General features: G+C 42.1%; 1 non-coding gene across 1 annotated transcript; it reads left to right on the forward strand.

Annotated features, from left to right (window-relative positions):
- The first annotated feature begins 5,151 nt into the window (after positions 1-5,151).
- Positions 5,152-5,224, forward strand: Trnaa-ugc (transfer RNA alanine (anticodon UGC)). Its single transcript has one exon. It is a non-coding gene; the product is annotated as a tRNA-Ala (tRNA).
- Positions 5,225-10,418: the final 5,194 nt, after the last annotated feature.

Here is a 10,418-nt window from a genome sequence, read left to right on the forward strand (position 1 = left end):
GCCTGTCTAGGAACGATTTTTTTAAAATAGGTACTTGTCATTCCTTAGACCTTTTTAGTCTATGTTGGGAAAGCCTCTACCCATCTAGAAAAGGTTAGAGATGAACACTAAGAGATATCTGCATTAAAGTCTATAACAATGTTTTCAAAGGGAGTCCCTCCCACATTGTGTGCCTGGGTGGTGGTGCTTTCTTAATTTCCTCAAAGACTTTCCTTTTGTTTTGGTCTTGTTTTTCCACTTGAAGGCCTTCAGCCTTCAATTCTCCCAAGTTTTTAGCTTTATAGAGAGATATGGCTATAAGAGCCCTGGAGATCCAGATGTAGCAGAAGCCTGCTGCCCCAGGCAAGAATAAGCAAGGTGAATTATATTTTTTTTGTCTTTTCTATGGGGGGCTTTCTCCTAACTGCATGACAGTGGTCTAATATCTTTCTTTTGTTATTTTTCCTCTCAGATATAATTTTTAGGTTCATTTTTACTGTCATTTTTATTGTTGTTAGAGGGGGGCAATGATGATAACTATGGTGGCTGCTTCCTGTGGGAATGGGCCAAAGTGTGTGAGGGTACTCTGGGGATCTACAAGAGAGATAGCTTAGGCCTCTAATTACCTAATTTTACTAATGTTTTACAGTCTCTGTCATATATAACTTGTGATACACTCATATCCTCTGCTACTTTCTTGAACATTCTGTGGTTTGTTTTTCTTCTTTTTTGATTTGGGAACAAACATTTAAGACAGTTCTTAGATTCCAAATCCTTATCCAAAGGAAACCAGTTTTTGTTTCCTCAAATCATTTTCCAAGGCATTTCCATTTTTTAAAGTCAACTACCCTATATTTTTATATTTCCTTATCATTGTCTTATGGATTTTTTCCTTTAATTTGCTTTGAAATAACGAAAAAAAGTGAATTCAAAAATGCAGGTTTTTCTAAAGAAAATATTTGTATTTATTAAGAAAGCAACTTTAATCCTTTTTTCACTTTTTTTTTTTTTATCGGTTGTGGGGCTTGAACTCTGCTGGGCACTGTCCCTCAGCTTTATAGCTCAAAGCAAGCACTCTACCATTTGAGCTACAGCACCACTTCCAGTTTACTGGTAGTTAATTGGAAATAAAATAATATAAATAAAATATAAATAATATAAATAAAATAATTGGGCTTTCCTGCTCAGGCTGGCTTTGAATGGCAGTCCTCAGATCTCAGCCTCCTGAGTAGCTAGGATTAAAGGCATGAGTCAGGTGGCAGGAGCCATAATATTTGGGCAGTTTTTATTCTCCAAGGCCTTTTCACACAGGCTTGTTATCATGGCTGTCATCACTCCACATGACCAGTTTCTGATCTCTGCCTGGCAGACAAATGCTGGTCTCCATGGTCACCCTACATGGCCACACACTGATCTCTACAATCTAGCCACTTTACTAGGCCCAGTTCTCTGTAGCAGTGCATCAGGGTCTGTTCCTGGTTTCTATGGCCAGGCCATCCAAGAAGCTTGTTATTGCTAAACCATTATGCCATGGCATGCCCAGATTTTCATGGATTCTCCATCTGTATAGACCAGACCTTCTGCAACCGGTCCACATGTCTGGTAATGTTCTGTGTATCAGTGTACCCAGGTCCAACATTGGTCAACACAGTGATGTCCAAATAACAGGTCTTCATCGCTATATTTTTGCCACCCAAATAGGATCTGATCTTACCAATCAGGCTACTTGACCAGGTAATATTGTCCAGCATTTCATCAGGGTGTGGTTCTGATTTCTATGACTGGCCATGCAGGAAGGCACTATTTCTGTGGCTGGACAATACAGGAAGGCACTGATTGCCACCACTGCCTCCATTTGGCTGACTCTGACTACCATGGCCCTGTCACATTGGCAGACTTAGATCTCTGCAACAAGCCATTCAACTGGGCCCAGTTATCCACAGCAGTGTAGCTGTGTCTAATACTTTTATGTGGCCCTGCCAGACAGGCAAACCTGGAAATCTCCAGCCATGTGGTTCATTGTACATCCTTTCATTAGTATAGCTTAGCCACCCAGGAAGGCCCTGATGGCTACCATTGTCCTGTTGGGACAAATTCTCAATCAAGCTACCCACACAGTCCTAGATTCCTAAGACAGTGCTATCTGTGAAGAAATAAATCTCTGCAAATTGGCCCCTTTGCCTCACCATGTTCTTCTCAGAGCTTGATCCCAATTTCCAGGACATCCAGAAATCCCTGATTGCAACTGCTGCCACATTTGTGCATATTTTGACCTCAACTATCCCATTACCCAGTTGAGCCTTTAATCATGACATCCAACAATGTCCTGTTCACCACAGCAGTGCAGATAGGTCCCAACCTGATCTCTGCAGCAGCAACTTCCAGGCAGGTCCATATATATCTTCACAACTGGTCTACTTCCAGGCCCCATTCTTCACAGTAGAGCATCATTACCCAGCTGTGGTTTCCATGGTGGCACCATTCCATATTCCCCAAACTCACAAACCAGGGCAAGTCCTGACCTCCACCCCCTAGTTGTCCTGCCAGTGCAAGCAAAGTTCTCTGCCACCTGTCCCCTCTGCAAGGCCTCTTAACCTTTATAGCAAAGATTTTTATTTCCAGCTGTTATCTACACAGGCATGAAAATCTGGCAAATGTTGATACCTTGGCTCTCCATGTATGTATAACATCCAAGCTAAGAAACTAGAACATTCTACCAGGCCTCATTCTCATAAGTATATCCATGACCTCATCCATGATCTTATTAGGCATGCTACCCAAGCAGCCACACTTTCTGAAGCAGGGTACTTCAGCCAGGCTGCCTTTTCTGCAGCCATCCTTTGGGTATCAGCCCTGATTTCCTTGTGCCTCTCTCCCAAGCAGGTTATGATCTCCACAGTGTGGCCTCCATCCCAGCTACTGATCTCTTTGACCAGATGAACAGAGCAGTCCTTGAATACATTCATCTCTGAAACCTAGTCCTTTGGTCACTTTTGGCTTCCATATGTCATTTGTATATACCATGTACTACATGTTGTACTCATAACACCTCAACAAGAGTAAATCTAGACCTCATCATCCATCTCAAAATAGTCCCATACCTATGCCAGTTTCTCTTGTTGGAAGTCAAAGCTTTACCACACTGGAAGGTCCTGTTGTTCTCAGCCAAGCCAAAGGAAGTATCCCTGCCATAGGCAGTCAAGCAATCAGGGAAAACTACCAGTCCCTTCTTTTTTAGCCTGGCTGATGTTCAGAGACTTCCTCTAGTAGCTAGGCTAACTCAGCAGACTTCCTCAAAAAACAAGTCAAGAACCAATGCTGTTCTTCTGTCCATCCTATTACATAGGGGTAGGGCCACTAGGTACTGCTTTTAAGAGCCCACAGACAAGGCCGATCCAACACACCTATACTCTCTAGCCACAGTATATTACCAGGTCTTATTTTTCCAGGAGAAAGCACCTTAATGTGGAACTATGCCAAAACACTAGGCACCATCCTGAATAGCCCAGAAAAAATGACAAGCCAGGTAAAATTAATAGGCCTTGTTCATCAGAACTTCCATGCCAGGGCATCTTCAGCTCTGGCAAAGTGCCTAACTTTACCACATCCTGCTGTCTATTTTGAAATAGAAATGAAGACCACCATGTCTTGCCATTAAGATCCCACTAGGCCAGGTTAAATATGCAGGCCATCCCCTATCCAAACAATGTGCATAGTAGGCCCTATTGTCCACAGTCATGGCAAAACCCCAAGACCATCCATTATAGCTAGAGTGAAACATCATGCTCTGCCCACTGCAAGCCAAAACAAGCTAGAACCTGTCCTATGTAACTATATAAAATGACTGGGTACAACCCACACAGCTAGGAGAAACCACCATTTTCTTTCATCCAGCCAAACTAACCCAGCAGTACCTATACCATACCCCAAACAAATACACAGGCATTGTCCTTCAGAGACAACATGCCAGGGACAGGTTCTGTCCTTCAATGTATTGCCATACCCTGATGTCTACAGCTGTGCTCTACATCACCAGGTTCTGACATGTGCATTAATGTCTACCACATGCTCAATCCTCTAGAGCCATGCCACTCAGAAAAAGGTCATTCTGCTGCCTCCCTTTTGCATCTATGCTGGCTGTCTATATTATTCCCTTTCCTCATGGGTTTGCCTCATAAACGCTTGCCTTCTAGAGCACCACTTCTGAACCTAAAGTCCTACAAGTAAGCTCTCACCCACATTTGGCCATTCACAGGAGTATTTCCTCATTCTTCTCTCTTCGCATAATTCTATTCTCTAATGAGAATTTTGAGAATTTCTGTTCTGTCTCTCAAGGTCCTCTGATCTGAGTTCTGATCTTATTTCCTCATCATTCTCTCCTGAGCTTCTCCTTCTCCTCCCATGGTTTTGTACCTTGGCTCATTCTACACTCCTAGCCCTGCAAAGGCTTAGAAACATTTTTATAACCATGACATTCAGGTCCTGAATCTAGCTTCCCTAGAGAGTAAATATAGATAGGGAGCAGACCTCACTCCCTTTCCCTTCTGAGTTGAGGCCCCCTCCAAGAGCTCTACAATGCATCCCCATCTACCCACTGTGCTGAGTAAGCTGCTGGTTTCGTGGTTCCCTGTAAGGAGGCCATTATGCAGACCAAAATTGAAGCCAACTTTCCCACATGATGCCATCATGCACCATTTACTTTGTGTAGGCCCTTGATTCACAGTATGCTTCTCAGAAGAGCCTGATTTTGTTCCAGTTTTGACCTTTCTGCTTTCATGTTGTCTCTTATACATGTTGGTTTAATTTTTTTTATGTAGTGTGACTCTTTTTCTGTTGTTAGTGATTGAGCCCAGGTTACTGTGTCCATGCTCAGTATACACTTTAATATGGAGTTACATGCAACACCGAGAGGACTTTGCATTGTGGCAAAAAATAGCCAATTCTTCACTGTATTTGGAGAATCAATGAAGGGAGTGATAATCAGTCTGTAAGGATTAGGACCACTTTTCTTGTGGATCTTCAGGTCCTGAATCAAACTTCCTGAAGAGCAAATATAGGGAGCGAACCTCACACCTTTCCCCTTCTGTGTTGTGACCCTGTTCTATAATACCAACAAAAGCTTGTAGTCTCAGTACATTTGATGTTACAAGATAGGTAAATGGGGGCTGGGAAGGTAGCTCAGCGGTAGAGTGCATGCCTTGCAAGCATGAGGCCCTGGGTTCGATTCCCCAGCACCACATAAACAGAAAAAGCCGGAAGTGGTGCTGTGACTCCAGTGGTAGAGCACTAGCCTTGAGCTGAAGAGCTGAGGGACAGCGGCCAGGCCCAGAGTTCAGGCCCCATGACCGGCAAAAAAAAAAAAATAAAAAAAAAAAAAAGATAGGTAAATGCTTCAGAGAAGATATGTCCTGAAGGCCAAAAGGCTTTGCCAGGCCAATTGAAACTTTGTTCCTGATGTTATTTTAAAAAGGAATTTGAGAACATACTGAGGCAATGACCAAAGTTATTTATTGGCAAAGCAAAGGGGAGAGAGAGAGACAGTACACACCTAAGTAAGGATTCTCTCATGTCTGATGACAGGTGCAATGATTGGTATAACATTAAAAATATTCATGGAAAAAGTAGGTTTTTATTTGGATCAAATTCACCTTAGGATGAGTTTTTGCATTTATTCCCATACCTAGTATAATTTGTCATTCTTGCTGTTCAGTACTTTATTAATGGGCCCAGAGCTTTTGAAGTTCGCTTACAATTTAAACTTGGAACATTTATGTCTAACATCCCTTTTGGATTCTGTCACATGATCCCACCAAGTCAGGTGTCCATTCTTCTGACACATTTTCTTTCTTAAATGGGTTTTCTGTCATTTTCCTAGATTAAATGTACTTTCTATTAACATCTCCTTGCATAATTCCTAAAGCATACTAGTCCTATGGACCAGCAGATAGGGTCATTGGGTAACAAATGCTCCTTTGAGTAATTTTTCCTTCTGGCAAATCATTGCAGTTTATAAGGGAGTATAAGGATTAAAGCAAAAACAGTGCTTATGTGCCTTTAATCAGGATGGATATTAATAGAGTTTTTGTCTCTGAATTCCTGGCTACTGTTTCTCATACTTATTTCCAGTCATCTATCTTGTCCCACTGAGGCAGAGCCCGAATGGTGTCAAGGTAGGAGTATTTTGGGCTACATAGTAAGACATTCTTATGTATACATGTTCATTTATATAAATATATAGTATGTATTATATAATATTTTATATTTTATGTCCTATATATTTTATGTGATTTATATTCTATATTACATAGTAGACATATATAACAAAATGGAATATGTATATGTAGGTGAAATGAAGGAATGTATGGGTCATAACAGCTAATTTTAAAAGTAGAATCAAATAATATCTGGTCATTCACTCAATTTCTGTGAAATGGAGTTGTAGCTAAAAGTTCACACATAGACACTGTGTGTCTTTTTCTTACAGGCTCTGGCAGATTTCTCTAACAGAATTTGTAAGACTCAGCATCCAACAGACCTCTACCCAAAGATTTTCATTGGACTTTGCACAAAGATCCCCGTTAGACTTCCCCAGACCTCAACAAATTTCAGCAGAAATCGGTAAACACTACCCAAAGACTCCAGTGGATTGCTGGGAAAGAACACTATCATAATTGGGCAGACTCTGAGGACTCCTGTGGACGACTCTGGCACATAACTCCCAAAGACCCAGCCCAATACCTCCCAAGACTGGGTCAGTCTCTGGCACACAACTCCAGCTATAAATTCCAAAGACTTAGCTAGACCCCTCTCAAGACTGGATCAGACCCCAGCACACAACTCTAGACACAACTCCCAAAGACTTGGCCTGACCCATCCCAAGACTGGGTCAGACCCTGGCCCACAGCTCCAGACATGACTCCCAAAGACCTGACCTGACCCCTCCTAAGACTGGGTCAGACCCCAGCCAACTCCTACAGACAGGAACAGAGGTCTGAAGGACAGGGAGGGGGAGGCTTGGGTAGTTACACTCGGGGTCAGAGGACACATCCCAGTCTCCGGACATGTTGGATGTGTCACATGATGTACACCTAGCCAATCAGAGGCGGCGATTCAGCTACTCACTCCCCATCCCCCCCACCCTGACCCCTTGCACAGGCTCTGCTTCTATGAGGCTCTCAAGCAGGACATCCTGGCAGCCATGCCATTTGTCCTGAAGTAAGAACCTGATGGTATAGACTCTGAGACACCTCCTCTTTGTGGAGGGTGAAGAAGGAGGCTGTCCTTGCCCCTGGACACGCGTGTGTTGCACTGCTCAGTTCTGAGGCCGCAAACCAGGTACTGTGGTGTCGGCCACCATCTTTGTTTCTGAAGCCTGGCGCTGCCCCTATGGGAATGCAGGCCCCAAATGCGTTCTGCTCAGTGCCAGGACAGCAGTGGTCCCTACAAATCCTCACCCTTCTGGGGACCGTGGGGGACAGCCAGGGCTCGGAGGGGAAATATAAGAAGGGCACTGGCCAGAATCGGGGCAGACACAGAAGCCTGAGGACACTGTTGTTGGGAATTGGTCTGGCAGTGACCACACAGCAACCCACCAGGGGAGCCATCTTTTTCCCTCCCCCCTGGCATCTCAGAGCTCTCAGCCATGTAAGCAGTAGCCAACCTACAGCTTCTAGATGAAGGCAGGCTCCAGTCCAGGGCCACCAGTGGCACCAGTTAGTGTAGGTTTTTGGCTGACATCTGTGTTAAGTCCTTTTCAGTACAGCATATATCAACTCAAGGTACTGATATCCGCAGTGGTTCCACATGGAGTTTTTCTGATAGGGTTAGAAGTAGTAAAAGAGTACCAAATATATGCAACTAGGTCAGTAATCAAGGCCCTAGATTTCATTCATAACTAGCAGGTCGAGATCTTTGTGAATAGGCATCTTTGCCATGCTGGGTCTGGGTTCTCTGGTGGAATACATCAAGGTCTGGCTCTGATCTCAGTGTAGTGAATTGTGCAGTGAGGTTCTGATAGAGGCTGCCTCCACTGCTTCTCCCAGGCAGGTTCTAATCAGTCTTGAACTCTGACCTACATAGTAAGACTATATATGTGTGTGACTTTATATACACATATATGTCAATATGTATATATATTTATATTTAAAATGTATTTATGTTCACATATATACTATGTAATGTATATAGTGTATTACATTCTTGTAGTGGGCTCTCAAATAGGGAGATGTGACACTAGGCTCTGTTATAGGAAATAGTTTATTGTAGTAGCTCAGATTTATCAGATTCATATTTTCCCAAAACTTTGTGAGAATGAAGGGATCATGACTTTTATATCCTCTCTGCCTCCTTATATATGTTAACATATTATAGGAAATAGCTTATTGTAGTAGCCCAGATTTATCAGACTCATATTTTCCCAAAACTTTGTGAGAATGAGGGGATCATGACTTTTATATCCTCTCTGCCTCCTTATATATGTTAACATAGTATTTTCTTGGCTTACTTTCTAGGATATAAACTTTTCACAGAAATTTTCTATATTCTGCTTTGTCCTCATAACTCAGCTTCTTCCCACATAGTTTCAGGTGTGTTCCTCTCCATCTCCCTCATCATTCCTAATTTTATGCTTTGACCCATTAAGGGTTAAAGAGCGCCATCATCACTTAATGGTTGACATATCTATCTATCTATCTATATTCCTAATTTTATGCTTTGACCCATTAAGGGTTAAAGAGCGCCATCATCACTTAATGGTTGACATATCTATCTATCTATCTATATAAATATATGTATATATATATATATATATCACCATTATAAGGATGGCTGACATTTGTTATCATTATTTTTTGACCATAGCTTGCATAAAGAACTGGAGACAGATTTTATAACCAGAGATAACAGGCAAGAAATTAGTGGTTAGGCTCCTAGTAGTAAATCCACAATACTAATAAGGGTTTTGAGTCCCACGATAGTTGAAAACTACCATCCAAATAGTTTGGACTTTCAAATCTTTGGTTTAGACTGGGACCTGGGCCATTTTTTTCTTTTGTAAGGCGAACTCTTATGACTAAACTTTATTATTTATATGTAAGCAATTGTTATTTAGGGTATCTTCCCACATACTCAATCCTTTACAGACAAGTAAATAGTTTAAAGCTAAGGGGTTTTGTAAGATATATTGTGTGCTTTAGGACTTGAGCTTGTAGAGTGAGTTTGGCAATTTTATTAACAATAGCCTGTAACTTTTTTTTTTGTCAGTCGTGGGGCCTGAACTCTGGGCCTGAGCACTGTCCCTTGGCTCTTCAGCTAAACGCTAGTGCTCTACCACTTGAGCCACAGTGCCATTTCTGGCCTTTCCTGTTTATGTGATGCTGAGGAATCGAACCCAGGGCCTTATATTTGTAAGGCAAGCTCTATACCACCGAGCCACCTTTCTAGTCCCTCCTGTAACCATTTTAAATGTCTTAACATGTTCATTAGACAATGTGTTATCCCTGCTGCTCTTGGAACCTCTAATTGTTTCCCTGTTCAAGGTGGAGTAAGAAGAAGGAAGGGTGAATAGTCCCTAGGATGTACCTTTCTGACCAACCTTTTGGTAAAATAACATACTCTATTTACAAATCTAACAATGGGGTATTCCAGTTTGTCTCAATTATTACATCATTCCATGCAGCCTGGAGTTGGTGAAAATTGGAGGGTATAGGTTCAGTTTGGTATAGTTTGGAACATTCCCCACTCACACCATTTAGTATCCTGGGCTGAATTGTTATAGAATTTTTGACCCAGACATGTCAGTTTTCCCACCAGTTTCCTAAACTGACTTTTTGACCAAGAGCAGCAATACCTTTTAATAAGAAGTTATTTAGAACTGTCCGTTGGTGCTTGTATGGTAAAAACTAGTTGCAACTTAGGGTACCAGGGGCTCAATATTTTTGCTGCGGAGGCCACTGATCTGTCATATTAGTTCCTCCACAGGCAAAAAAGGAGGAGACAGAGATTGATCTATATGTAGTCTGTGCTAACTCCATGTCCAGATATTTGGTTGTAGATGAGATGGGGTTCTCTGTCTTTCCAATCTCCTTGTAGACTAAGCTTTATGGGTGACTGTAACTCCCTTGAAATAGAATAGAAATCCTAGGTCTCTGCCCCATTCGTACATATAAATTGTAATATGTTAGCCACATTCCTGTGTAGGGTCCTCTGGGCTAAAGATAGTGAAATTCACCAGATTAGAAGTCCTAGAGATGCAGATTGATGTAGCAATACCCTTTTGTAGGAGTGCTGTTTTATTTTGGCTTTTATTGTGCCAAGAAGCCCAGTTCACACATTTCCAGCTGGGACAGTGAGGTTGTAGGATGCACCCATAGGTTAGGGTGCACAATGATATGTCACTCATGTACTAACTGGAGTCTGTATTGCTGTTTCCAAGATAGGCC

This window comes from Dipodomys merriami, unplaced genomic scaffold (genome assembly GCF_024711535.1).
Source record: "Dipodomys merriami isolate MVZ:Mamm:240054 unplaced genomic scaffold, mDipMer1.0.p SCAF_171, whole genome shotgun sequence".
In the NCBI taxonomy this organism is placed as follows: Eukaryota; Metazoa; Chordata; class Mammalia; order Rodentia; family Heteromyidae; genus Dipodomys; species Dipodomys merriami.